Source organism: Malus domestica, chromosome 10 (genome assembly GCF_042453785.1).
Source record: "Malus domestica chromosome 10, GDT2T_hap1".
Taxonomy (NCBI): domain Eukaryota; kingdom Viridiplantae; phylum Streptophyta; class Magnoliopsida; order Rosales; family Rosaceae; genus Malus; species Malus domestica.
In genome coordinates, this window is record NC_091670.1 from 21,289,585 (window position 1) to 21,299,771 (window position 10,187).

General features: G+C 43.2%; 1 pseudogene; it reads right to left on the minus strand.

Moving 5' to 3' along the window:
* Positions 1-244: 244 nt before the first annotated feature.
* Positions 245-1,248, minus strand: LOC114827406 (blue-light photoreceptor PHR2-like; annotated as a pseudogene).
* Between the last annotated feature and the right edge of the window lie 8,939 nt (positions 1,249-10,187).

Consider the following 10,187-nt stretch of genomic DNA (forward strand, 5'->3'; position numbering starts at 1 on the left):
GTACTGCACCTACTGTCTCTACGCTGTTGTCATGTAAGTGCACCCAATTAATCATTAATATCTTCTTTATAGTTTGTCCTTTACCCACTTGCGGTCCTACCCAGTCAAATCCCAATCTCTCAAATTTTATTCTCTTCTCTTGTCTTAGGTTAAGAAGAACCCCTTTATTCAAAGCCATTCCTTTCACCAAAGCACGAAATGAACAGTTATGCTCAAAACTTGAGTTCCTTGAAGCTCATCAAGCTCATCTTTTGACCTGAAACGTAGTAGCAGACGGATTAAGTCCCAAATCCATCAATGTTGGAACATCACCAGGCTCCACGTCGCCGCGAGAAGGCAGACCCTTCATCTGATCCAAAGCTTCAATCATCTTCATCACCTCCAATCCCTTCACCTTCTTTCTGAAATTGCCGTATTTCGTCGGCATATCCTCCAACTTAAACGGAAAATCCTCCGCATGGTACATAGTGCTTCCCCAAAAGTACTTAACCTCCACATTCTCCTCCTTCATTGCCGCCTCGATCATCTTCTCCTCCTTAACTTCGTCATGTGAAACCTCTCTGTGCGCATAAATGGCGTCGGCGCCTATAGCCTTTGCCAGCTCCACAAAAACAGTCTCGGGCTTCCCGATTCTGATTACCAGATTGAACCCTCTCGCCTGGAGATTCTTCCGGAGGTCCGCCACCTATTCTACCAAGAACGTCGCCCGGTATAGGCCGGTCTTATTGAACCCAGAAAAGGATTTTTCGTAGTCCCTCAGATCGAAGCAGTAGACGGGCAAGACCAATACAGACTCGTTGTTGGTCGAGTTGAGGCACTTGTTGTCGTGGACATGTAAATCGTTACGGAACCAGACGATGGAAGCTCGACGGATTATGGCCCCATTGGAGGGGTCGAGGGGGCGATGCGGACCCAGAGAAAGAAAGCTTTGTTCTTGGATTGGGGAAAAGGAAAGTGGAGGTTGAAGAAGATAGAGTGAAGAGATTGTCCATTGTTTCTCTCTCTAACACACACACACACACATACACACACATACACACACACACACACACACACACACACACACACACACACACACACACACACACACACACACACACACATACTCTCTCTCTCTCTCGCTCTGCTCCCTCCGTTTGAAGTCCGGTGCTTTTTAACCAATTAGAGCTCACCACTACGGGGGTTTACACTTCTTCGATTTGCTGATGGTGCACCGATCCTTGCGTTGGCCACGCACTGCTCCACCATGTTGGACTTGCAGGCTCTGTAAGTGTTTGGTTCTTGGGTTTCTCCAGATTCATAGTGGATATTGTGGTGAGGTTTTACGGTGGTGAAATAAAAATATGAAAGAGAACCAACATAGCTTTTCGTGTCGTTTCCCACAAACGGCGCCAAATGTTGATGCACAAAACCGGAAGGTCTTGGAATAACGTAAATCCGACCGTGAATCATGCAAATGCCTAAGAACACAAAGATGTATCGTGGTTCACCCCAATGTTTGGGCTACGTACACACTAATGTTGATTGTATTTCTCTTCATTGTATGAATGTATGGAATACAAGTGTGAGGGGGGATCCCTTAGAGAAAGAGAGAGTTTGAGAAAGTTTCTTTGTGAGCGTTGTGGCTTGTATGTTTTGGGGGTATCCCTGGTCTGATTTGTGAGGGGGTAGGAGTCCCCTTTTATAGAATAAGGGGCTCCTCTTTTTACAGAATTATGGGCTGGGTGATGAGGCCTAAATGTTGAGGCCCAATGTTGATGCACAAAACCGGAGGGGTCTTGGAACAACATAAATCCGACCATGAATCTGCAAGAAAGTAAAGAATACAAGATGTATCGTGGTTCACCCCAATGTTTGGGCTACGTCTACACTGATGTTGATATTGTTTCACTCTGAATGGTGAATATACAAGAAGGCCAGAGGCAGTGTGTTCTTTAGTCTATTTTCTGTGTTTGCCTTCTCTGAGATGTTATCTCTCTTTCCATGGCCTAAACCTTGACCCCCTAATAAGGAGAGTGAGGAGTCATTTTATAGAATAAGGGCTCCTCACTTATTACATATTCGCCCCTTCATTTATTATATAATTACATTTGAGTTCCCGAGTATTTATACGAGGTCTAAATACGGAGACCCTAAATATGGTACAAATGTTGATGCACAAAACCAGAGGGGTCTTGGAACAACATAAATCCGACCGTGAATCTGCAAGAATGTAAAGAACACAAGATGTATCGTGGTTCACCTTAATATTTGGGCTACGTCCATACTGATGTTGATATTGTTTCACTCTAAATGGCGAATATACAAGAAGGCTAGAGGCAGTGTGCTCTTTAGCCTATTTTCTGTGTTTGTCCTCTCTGAGATGTTTTTTCTCTTCCAATGGCCTAAACCTTGACCCCCCTAACGAGGAGAGAGATGGGTCCTTTTATAGAATAAGGGCTCCTCACTTATTACATATTTGCCCCTTCATTTATTACATAATTACATTTGAGTCCCCCGAGTATTTATACGAGTTCTAAATACGGAGGCTTTAAATATGGTACAAACAGTAGTCCCCCAAATCTTCAATCAAGCGAGTCTTTTGGCTGGAGACTTGAAATTCAGTCTATGTGTAGGCCGAAGTAACTAGATGTCATCTAGAACTGATACTCGATATGAGGCGGTGCTCAATGTGAAATGATGCTCAACTAAAAGTAGCACATGTTGCGAGGCTGCTTGGCTTGTGGCTTATGTTGCCTTGGTTGGCTCGACTTGTGGCGTTGAAGGTGAGGGTGTCTTTTTTATAGAATAAGGGCTCGCTCCTCAATACATAAATGATGGGCTAGAGTTGATGCTCTCGGCGAGGCGGTTGCTTAGCAGGCGGCGATGCTCTCTAATGATGGTGAATGAGTCCCTTTTATAGAATAAGGGCTCGCTCCTCAATACATAAGTGATGGGTTAGGAGTGATGCTCGCGGCGAGGAGGTTGCTCAGCTGGCTGCGATTCTCTCTAATGAAGGTGAGGGAGTCCCTTTTATAGAATAAGGGTTTGCTCCTTAATACATAAGTGATAGGCTAAAAGTCTCTCTCTAATAAAGGTGAGGGAGTCTCTTTTATAAAATAAGGGTTCGCTCCTCAATACATGAATAATGGGTGCTCTCTAATGAAAGTAAGGGAGTCCCTCTTATAGAATAAGGGTTCGCTCCTCAGTATATAAATAATGGGCTAAGTCCCCTAAGTATTTTTCATGAGGCCCAGTTGCGGAAGCCCAATATATGGTACATAGTGTAGTCCCCCAAGTCTTCAGTCAATAGAGTCTGTTAGTTGGAGACTTCAAATTCAATCCATGTATGGGCCGAAGTGGCGGTTGTTCAGAGGTAGTCTTTGTATACCATGCACTAAAGCTTTGTAGGTGAAGCTTTGAAAGTGAAGTTTTATAGGTGAGGCTTTGAAAGTGAAGCTTTAAAGCTGGAGCTTTTGTAAATGAAGCTTTGAAGTCAGAGCTTTGTAAATGAAGCTTTCGAAGCTAGAGCTTTTGTAAATGAAGCTTTCGAAGCTGGAGCTCTGGAAATGAAGCTTTCGAAGCTGGAGGTCTGTAAATGAAACTTTCGAAGCTAAAGCTTTGTAAATGAAGCTTTCAAAGTTAGAGCTCTGTAAATGAAGCTTTCGAAGCTGGAGCTCTATAAATGAAGCTTTCGAAGTTAGAGCTCTGTAAATGAAGCTTTCGAAGATAATTGACATGATTGATGCTCATGAATGTTTATGTTAATTGACATGAGTGATACTCATGGATGTTGACATGAGTGATGCTCATGAATGTTGACATGAGTGATGCTCATGAATGTTTATGTATGATTGACATGAGTAATGCTCATGTATGATGGTGATTGTCATGGGTGATGCTCATGTATGATTTTTTGGAAGACAAGTTGTAATTTTGATCACCTGCTTGGTGATAATAACGGCAGGCTGCTGAATAATTTTGGAGTATTGGAAGTACTTTTGATCACCTAGTTGGTGATAATAGCGGCAGGCTGCCGAATAATTTTGGAGTACTGGACGTACTTTTGATCACCTGGTTTGTGATAATGGAGGGTGAACCTTAAGTGGAGGGATGAAGGTTGGAGTTTGAAGCCATAGGGCCTGGTTCTTTTGGGCATATGTGCCTTCGCCCTCCACATAACATTCCAGCCCACTATTTTGGGCTTACCGACATTTTGCCCCATTTTTTTTTTGCGCTAGAAGGAGGGTAACATGATAGGATATTAAAGGAGAGCATTTTATCTTTTTGTCAGGTCAGTGGGATGATATCAGAACGTGGGTTCTTCAGGGAGTGAACTAGTGGATCCCTCTCTTCTGTTTTTCTTTTTCTCTGTTGCATTGCAGGTTTACAGCATGGGTAAGCAGCACAAAACCCTAGCAAAAGGTCAGTGTACTCCAGCTGTAAAAGGTCAGTATACTTATCCAAGTGCTTTTCTCCTTATTTTTTTTTCTGCTCACTCTCTCGGCTTTTCTCCATGAGCGACTGCTTTGGATATGTCGCTTGATGACATGATTAATAACAGCAGGGGTAATCATGACATAAATAAAAAACAATGTGGTAGGGGTTCTCGTGGCCTCGGTGGAGCACGTGCCTCCTTTAATGCTCGAAGGATGGCCGCTGAAAGCATTCCAGCTGGAAAAAAAATGACTTAAGAAGGTCATAAACCCGTTCAAGCTGCTTGGTCTTCCACCGAACGCGGCGGTTCTGGAACCACACGACCACCTATCTCAGCTACAGTCCTTGCTTCTCTGCCAGCTGCGTCTTTCACTCCGGCTCCAAAAAGAATTAAATCCCAGGTTCTGATTGAGCTGGCACACGTGCGAATGGAGGTCCCTAGCAGCTAGAGCATGCGAGGTGAACAGAAGGGGAGAGGTCAGACCTTCTTCCTAATCTGCATCTTTCTTCTTCGCAGCCGAATCCAATTTTCCTAGAGTTCTCCCCGAGAAGCAAAGCCATACGATAGGTACACAAACTCGGGTTGGTAACCATGAGGAATAGGGTGGTGCTAATCAGTTTATGGCTTCTAGAAGCCGTAGTCATCATTTTTGCACCAAATCTTACTAGTTCGGTAACAAGAAACAACCCAGATGGAAGCTACTTAAGAAAAACAACTCTCTTGCCCTTAAACCTCCCAGCCAATATAATCAACAACGTCCCCGGTGTAATACTCATCCTGAGTTTGGTGGGTTTTGGCTTGTGATTGTTGACGAGTGGCTTCTTGATGTCATCGCCGGGGTAGAACTTTGGGGCTTTCTCAGATGCGGTCTCAACCACCGGCTTCGAGTCAGGGCTTTGAAAAACACCGCCATTTTTTACCTTGATAGCCCAAAGATCACACTTGTGGTACGTCTTGGGCCTCAAAAACCTACCCACCCCACGAACCAAATCTGGGTTTCGGGTCTTTCTCGGGTTTCTTGCTTTAGCCGTCATTGCGAGATCTCAATGTTTCTGTTTGAAACCTACGGTTGGGACTTGGGGGAGAGAGAGAGGGTGCTGTCGCGTTTCCAACGTTACTACCGTGACCGGAAGCTGCAGTGGAAGACATGGGTTTTGCAGTGACTCTATAGGTGTTTGGTTCTTGGGGTTTCTGCAGATTCATGGTGGATATTGTGGTGAGGTTTCACAGTGGTGAGATTAAAAAATGAAAGAGAACCGACATAGATTTTCGTGTCGTTTCCCACAGACGGCGCCAAATGTTGATGCACAAAACCGGAGGGGTTTTGAAACAACATAAATCCAATCGTGAATCTGCAAGAAAGTAAAGAACACAAGATGTATCGTGGTTCACCCCAATGTTTGGGCTACGTCCATACTGATGTTGATATTGTTTCACTATGAATGGTGAATATACAAGAAGGCAAGAGGCAGTGTGTTCTCTAGCCTATTTTATGTGTTTGATATCTCTGAGATGTTTTCTCTCTTCCCATAGCCTAAACCTTGACCCCCCTAATGGGGAGAGTGATGAGTCTTTTTTATAGAATAAGGGCTCCTCACTTATTACATATTTGCCCCTTCATTTATTACATAATTACATTTGAGTCCCCCGAGTATTTATACGAGGTCTAAATACGAAGGCCTAAATATGGTACAAATGTTGATGCACAAAATCAAAAGGGTCATGGAACAACATAAATCCGACTATGAAATTGCAAGAAAGTAAACAACATAAGATGTATCGTGGTTCACCCTAATATTTGGGCTATGTCCATACTGATGTTGATATTGTTTCACTCTGAATGGTGAATATACAAGAAGGCTAGAGGCAGTGTGCTCTCTAGCCTATTTTCTATGTTTGCCCTCTTTGAGATGTTTTCTCTCTTCCCATGACCTAAACCTTGACCTTCCTAATGAGGAGAATGTAAAGTCCTTTTATAGAATAAGGGCTTCTCACTTATTGCATATTTGCCCTTTCATTTATTACATAATTCCATTTGAGTCCCACGAGTATTTATACGAGTTCTAAATACGGAGGCCCTAAATATGGTACAAACAGTAGTCCCCTACGTCTTCAGTCAAGCGAGTCTTTTGGCTGGAGACTTGAAATTCAGTCTGTGTGTGGGCCGAAGTAACTAGATGTCGTCTAAAACTGATACTCGATATGAGGCGGTGCTCAATGTGAAATGATGCTCAACTAGAAGTAGTACATGTTGCGAGGCTGCTCGGCTTGTGGCTTATGTTGCCTTGGTTGGCTCCACTTGTGGCGTTGAAGGTGAGGGAGTCCATTTTATAGAGTAAGGGCTCGCTCCTTAATACATAAATGATGGGCTAGAGTTGATGCTTGCGGCGAGGCAATTGCTCAGCAGGCGGCGATGCTCTCTGATGATGGTGAAGGAGTCCCTTTTATAGAATAAGGGCTCACTCCTCAATACATAAGTGATGGGTTAGGAGTGATGCTCACGGTGAGGCAGTTGCTTAACTGGCGACGATGTTTTCTAATGAAGGTGAGGAAGTCCCTTTTATAGAATAAGGGTTCGCTCTTCAATATATACATGATGGGCTAAAAGTCTCTCTCTAATGAAGGTGAGGGTGTCGATTTTATAAAATAAGGGTTCGCTCATCAATACATGAATAATGGGTGCTCTCTAATGAAAGTGAGGGAGTCCTTTTTATAGAATAATGGTTCGCTCTTCAGTACATAAATAATGGGCTAACTCCCCCAAGTATTTTTCATTAGGCCCAGTAGTGGAAGCCTAATATATGGTACATAATGTAGTCCCCTAAGTCTTCAGTCAATAGAGTTTGTTGGCTGGAGACTTCAAACTCAATCCATGTATGGGCCGAAGTGGCGGTTGAAGCTTCCAGTCAGGAACTGACTGCCTGGAACCCCTTGCCTGATTACTTACCTGGCATTGCTCTCGAGTACTCATCTTCAACATCTTATGCTTCCAGAAAAGATACCACATCTGCCCGAGGAACAGATAGGGCGAGTGAAAAGGATACAAGGAAGCATGTGGAGACAAGCGCAACAGAACACGTGCCGATTCATCTATTACTTCGTCAATAGAAAAAGTATCCCATATCATCAAGGTCAAACGCACTCTTGATTTGATGGACTGGTTTTGACCCTCAAATTCTTAAGTCGGCCTTATACTCTGGAGGAAACCAGAAAACCCTCCAGCCCAGTTTAAGAATAAGCATGTGGAAAGTTACTTCTTCAAAAGCAAAAGTATTTCATATCATCTCTTCTCATTTTTCTTCTCTTTATCATTTTTGCTGCCTACAAGATAGGGAGAATGAGAACAATCAGCCTGAACTCGAAATCAAACTTCTGATCTAGGACTGATTGTTGGGAGCTCTGATTGTTTACCTTGTTTGTCACCTTTTTCGGCAAATCTCCTAGCTTGGCAAGTTAGGGGACTCCGACTACATGGTTTGTATTACGCTTGACCAAGCCTGAAACTACAAGTAAGCTTCAAGTGAAATTGATACATTACCTTGTGCATCTCTACTGGTTAAAGATACCACCCCTGGATGGAGCAAAAGTACTTCCATAGAAGATGCCACATCTACCAATGAGACAGATAAGGCAAGTGAAGATGATACCACACTTCGGTACTTAGAAGTTTCATGATTACTTAGCAGCTTGGATCTTGCAAGTCCCCAACCGAGGAGCTTCCCTCACTCGGGAACTTAGGGGAGCACTGTTTGTACCATACTTGACCAATCCCGAAACTACTAAGCACCAGTCAACTTTATACCGTCAAGGACCCATAAAAGTTTCCCTCCAACCAGGAGGCCAATCAAAGTGTGACACATGTCGACATCAGAAGCCAATCATAGCGCGACACATGTCCATGTCAGAACTTTGGTACAACAGAAAATGTTAAGTTTGTGACCTTCGCTAGATTGCAACGGTCACTCGTGTGGATAAGTATGTAAATGGATAGAGACAGGGAAGCAAACACAAGATGTACGTGGTTCACCCAGATTGGCTACGTCCACGGAGTAGAGAAGTTCTCATTAATTGTGAGGGGTTTACACAAGTACATGGGTTCAAGCTCTCCTTTAGTGAGTACAAGTGAATGATTTAGTACAAATAACATTAGGAAATATTGTAGGAGAACAATCTCCTTTTATAGAAGAGAGTTTCTAGCTTTGTTCTAACATTGACACGTGTCGTGTTGTGATTGACTTCCAATGTTGACACGTATCGCGCTATGATTGGCTTTTGATGTCGACACGTGTCGCACTGTGATTGGCCTCCTGGTTGGAGGGAAACTCTTCTGGGTCCTTGATGGTATAACGTTGATCGATGCTTGCTAGTTTCAGGATTGGTCAAGTATGGTACAAACAGTGCTCCCCTAAGTTCCAGAGTGAAGGAAGCTCCTCAGTTGTGGATTTGTAAGATCCAAGCCACTAAGTAATCACGAAACTTCTAAGTACCGAAATGTGTATCGTCTTCACTTACCTTATCTGTCTCATAAGTAGATGTGGCATCTTCTTTAGAAGTACTTTTCCTCCATCCAGGGGTGATATCTTTAACTGGTGGAGATGCACAAGGTAATATATCAATTTGACTTGAAGCTTACTTGTAGTTTCATGCTTGGTCAAGCGCGATACAAACCATGTAGTAGGAGTCCCCCAACTCACCGAGCTAGGAGATTTACCGAAATGGGTGACAGACAAGGTAAGCAATTAGAGTTCTAAGCAATCAGTCCCAGATTAGAAGTTTGATTTCAAGTTCCGGCTGATTGTTCTCCTGCTCCTTATCTTGCATGTATCAAGAAGGATAAAGAGAAGAAAAAGGAGAATAGATGATATGAGATACTTTTGCTTTTGAAGAAGTAACTTTCCACAAGTTTATTCTTGAACTGGGCTGAAGGGTTTTCTAGTTTCCTCTAAAGTATAAGGGCGACTCAAGAATTTGAGGGTGAAAACAAGTCCATCAAATCTAGAGTACATTCGACCCTGATGATATAAGATACTTTTGCTGTTGACAAAGTAATGGATGTATCGGTACGCGTTCTGTTACGCTTGTCTCCACATGCTTCCTTGTATCCTTCTCACTTGCCCTATCTGTTCCTCAAGGAGATGTGGTATCTTTTCTGGAAGCAAAAGATGTTGAAGATGAGTACTCGAGAGCAATGCCAGGTAAGTAATCAGGTAAGGGGTTCCAGGCAGTCAGTTCCTGACTGGAAGCTTGATTCCAAGTGCTGACTGATTGCTCTTTTTCTCTTTGTCTTGTAGGTAAGAACAAGGGCAAAGGAAAAGATAGGGAAAAAACATGATATAGGATACTCTTTCTTTTGACCCTGATGATATGAGATACTCTTGCTCTGGTGTGGCTGGTTTGCATAGGTATTATTGGGGGGAAGAAAGCTGAGTATTTCGTAAGGCTTCGTTGGGAGTGCCCTCTCAAATATAAGGAAGGGTTGAGCATTTTTGCAGGTCTGCCTGTCCATGGAGGATGAAGGTCGACATAAATAGGAGTCTCCCTAACAACAAGTAGTAATGCCATTCTTTTACCCTTCTTGGTCATAGCAATGTAGTGGGAGCTGCAAGCTTTACATGTTATAACTTTGTCAAAGCACTTTGAAAAAGTGATATGTGGTATCTGGAAAGCTGATGTTGCGTGTGAAGATTGCAGACAAATTTTATCCAAGGAAATCTAGCTCTCGAAGTTCGGAGAGTGGTGCCTCTTCGGTTTTCGAATAAGCAATCATGTT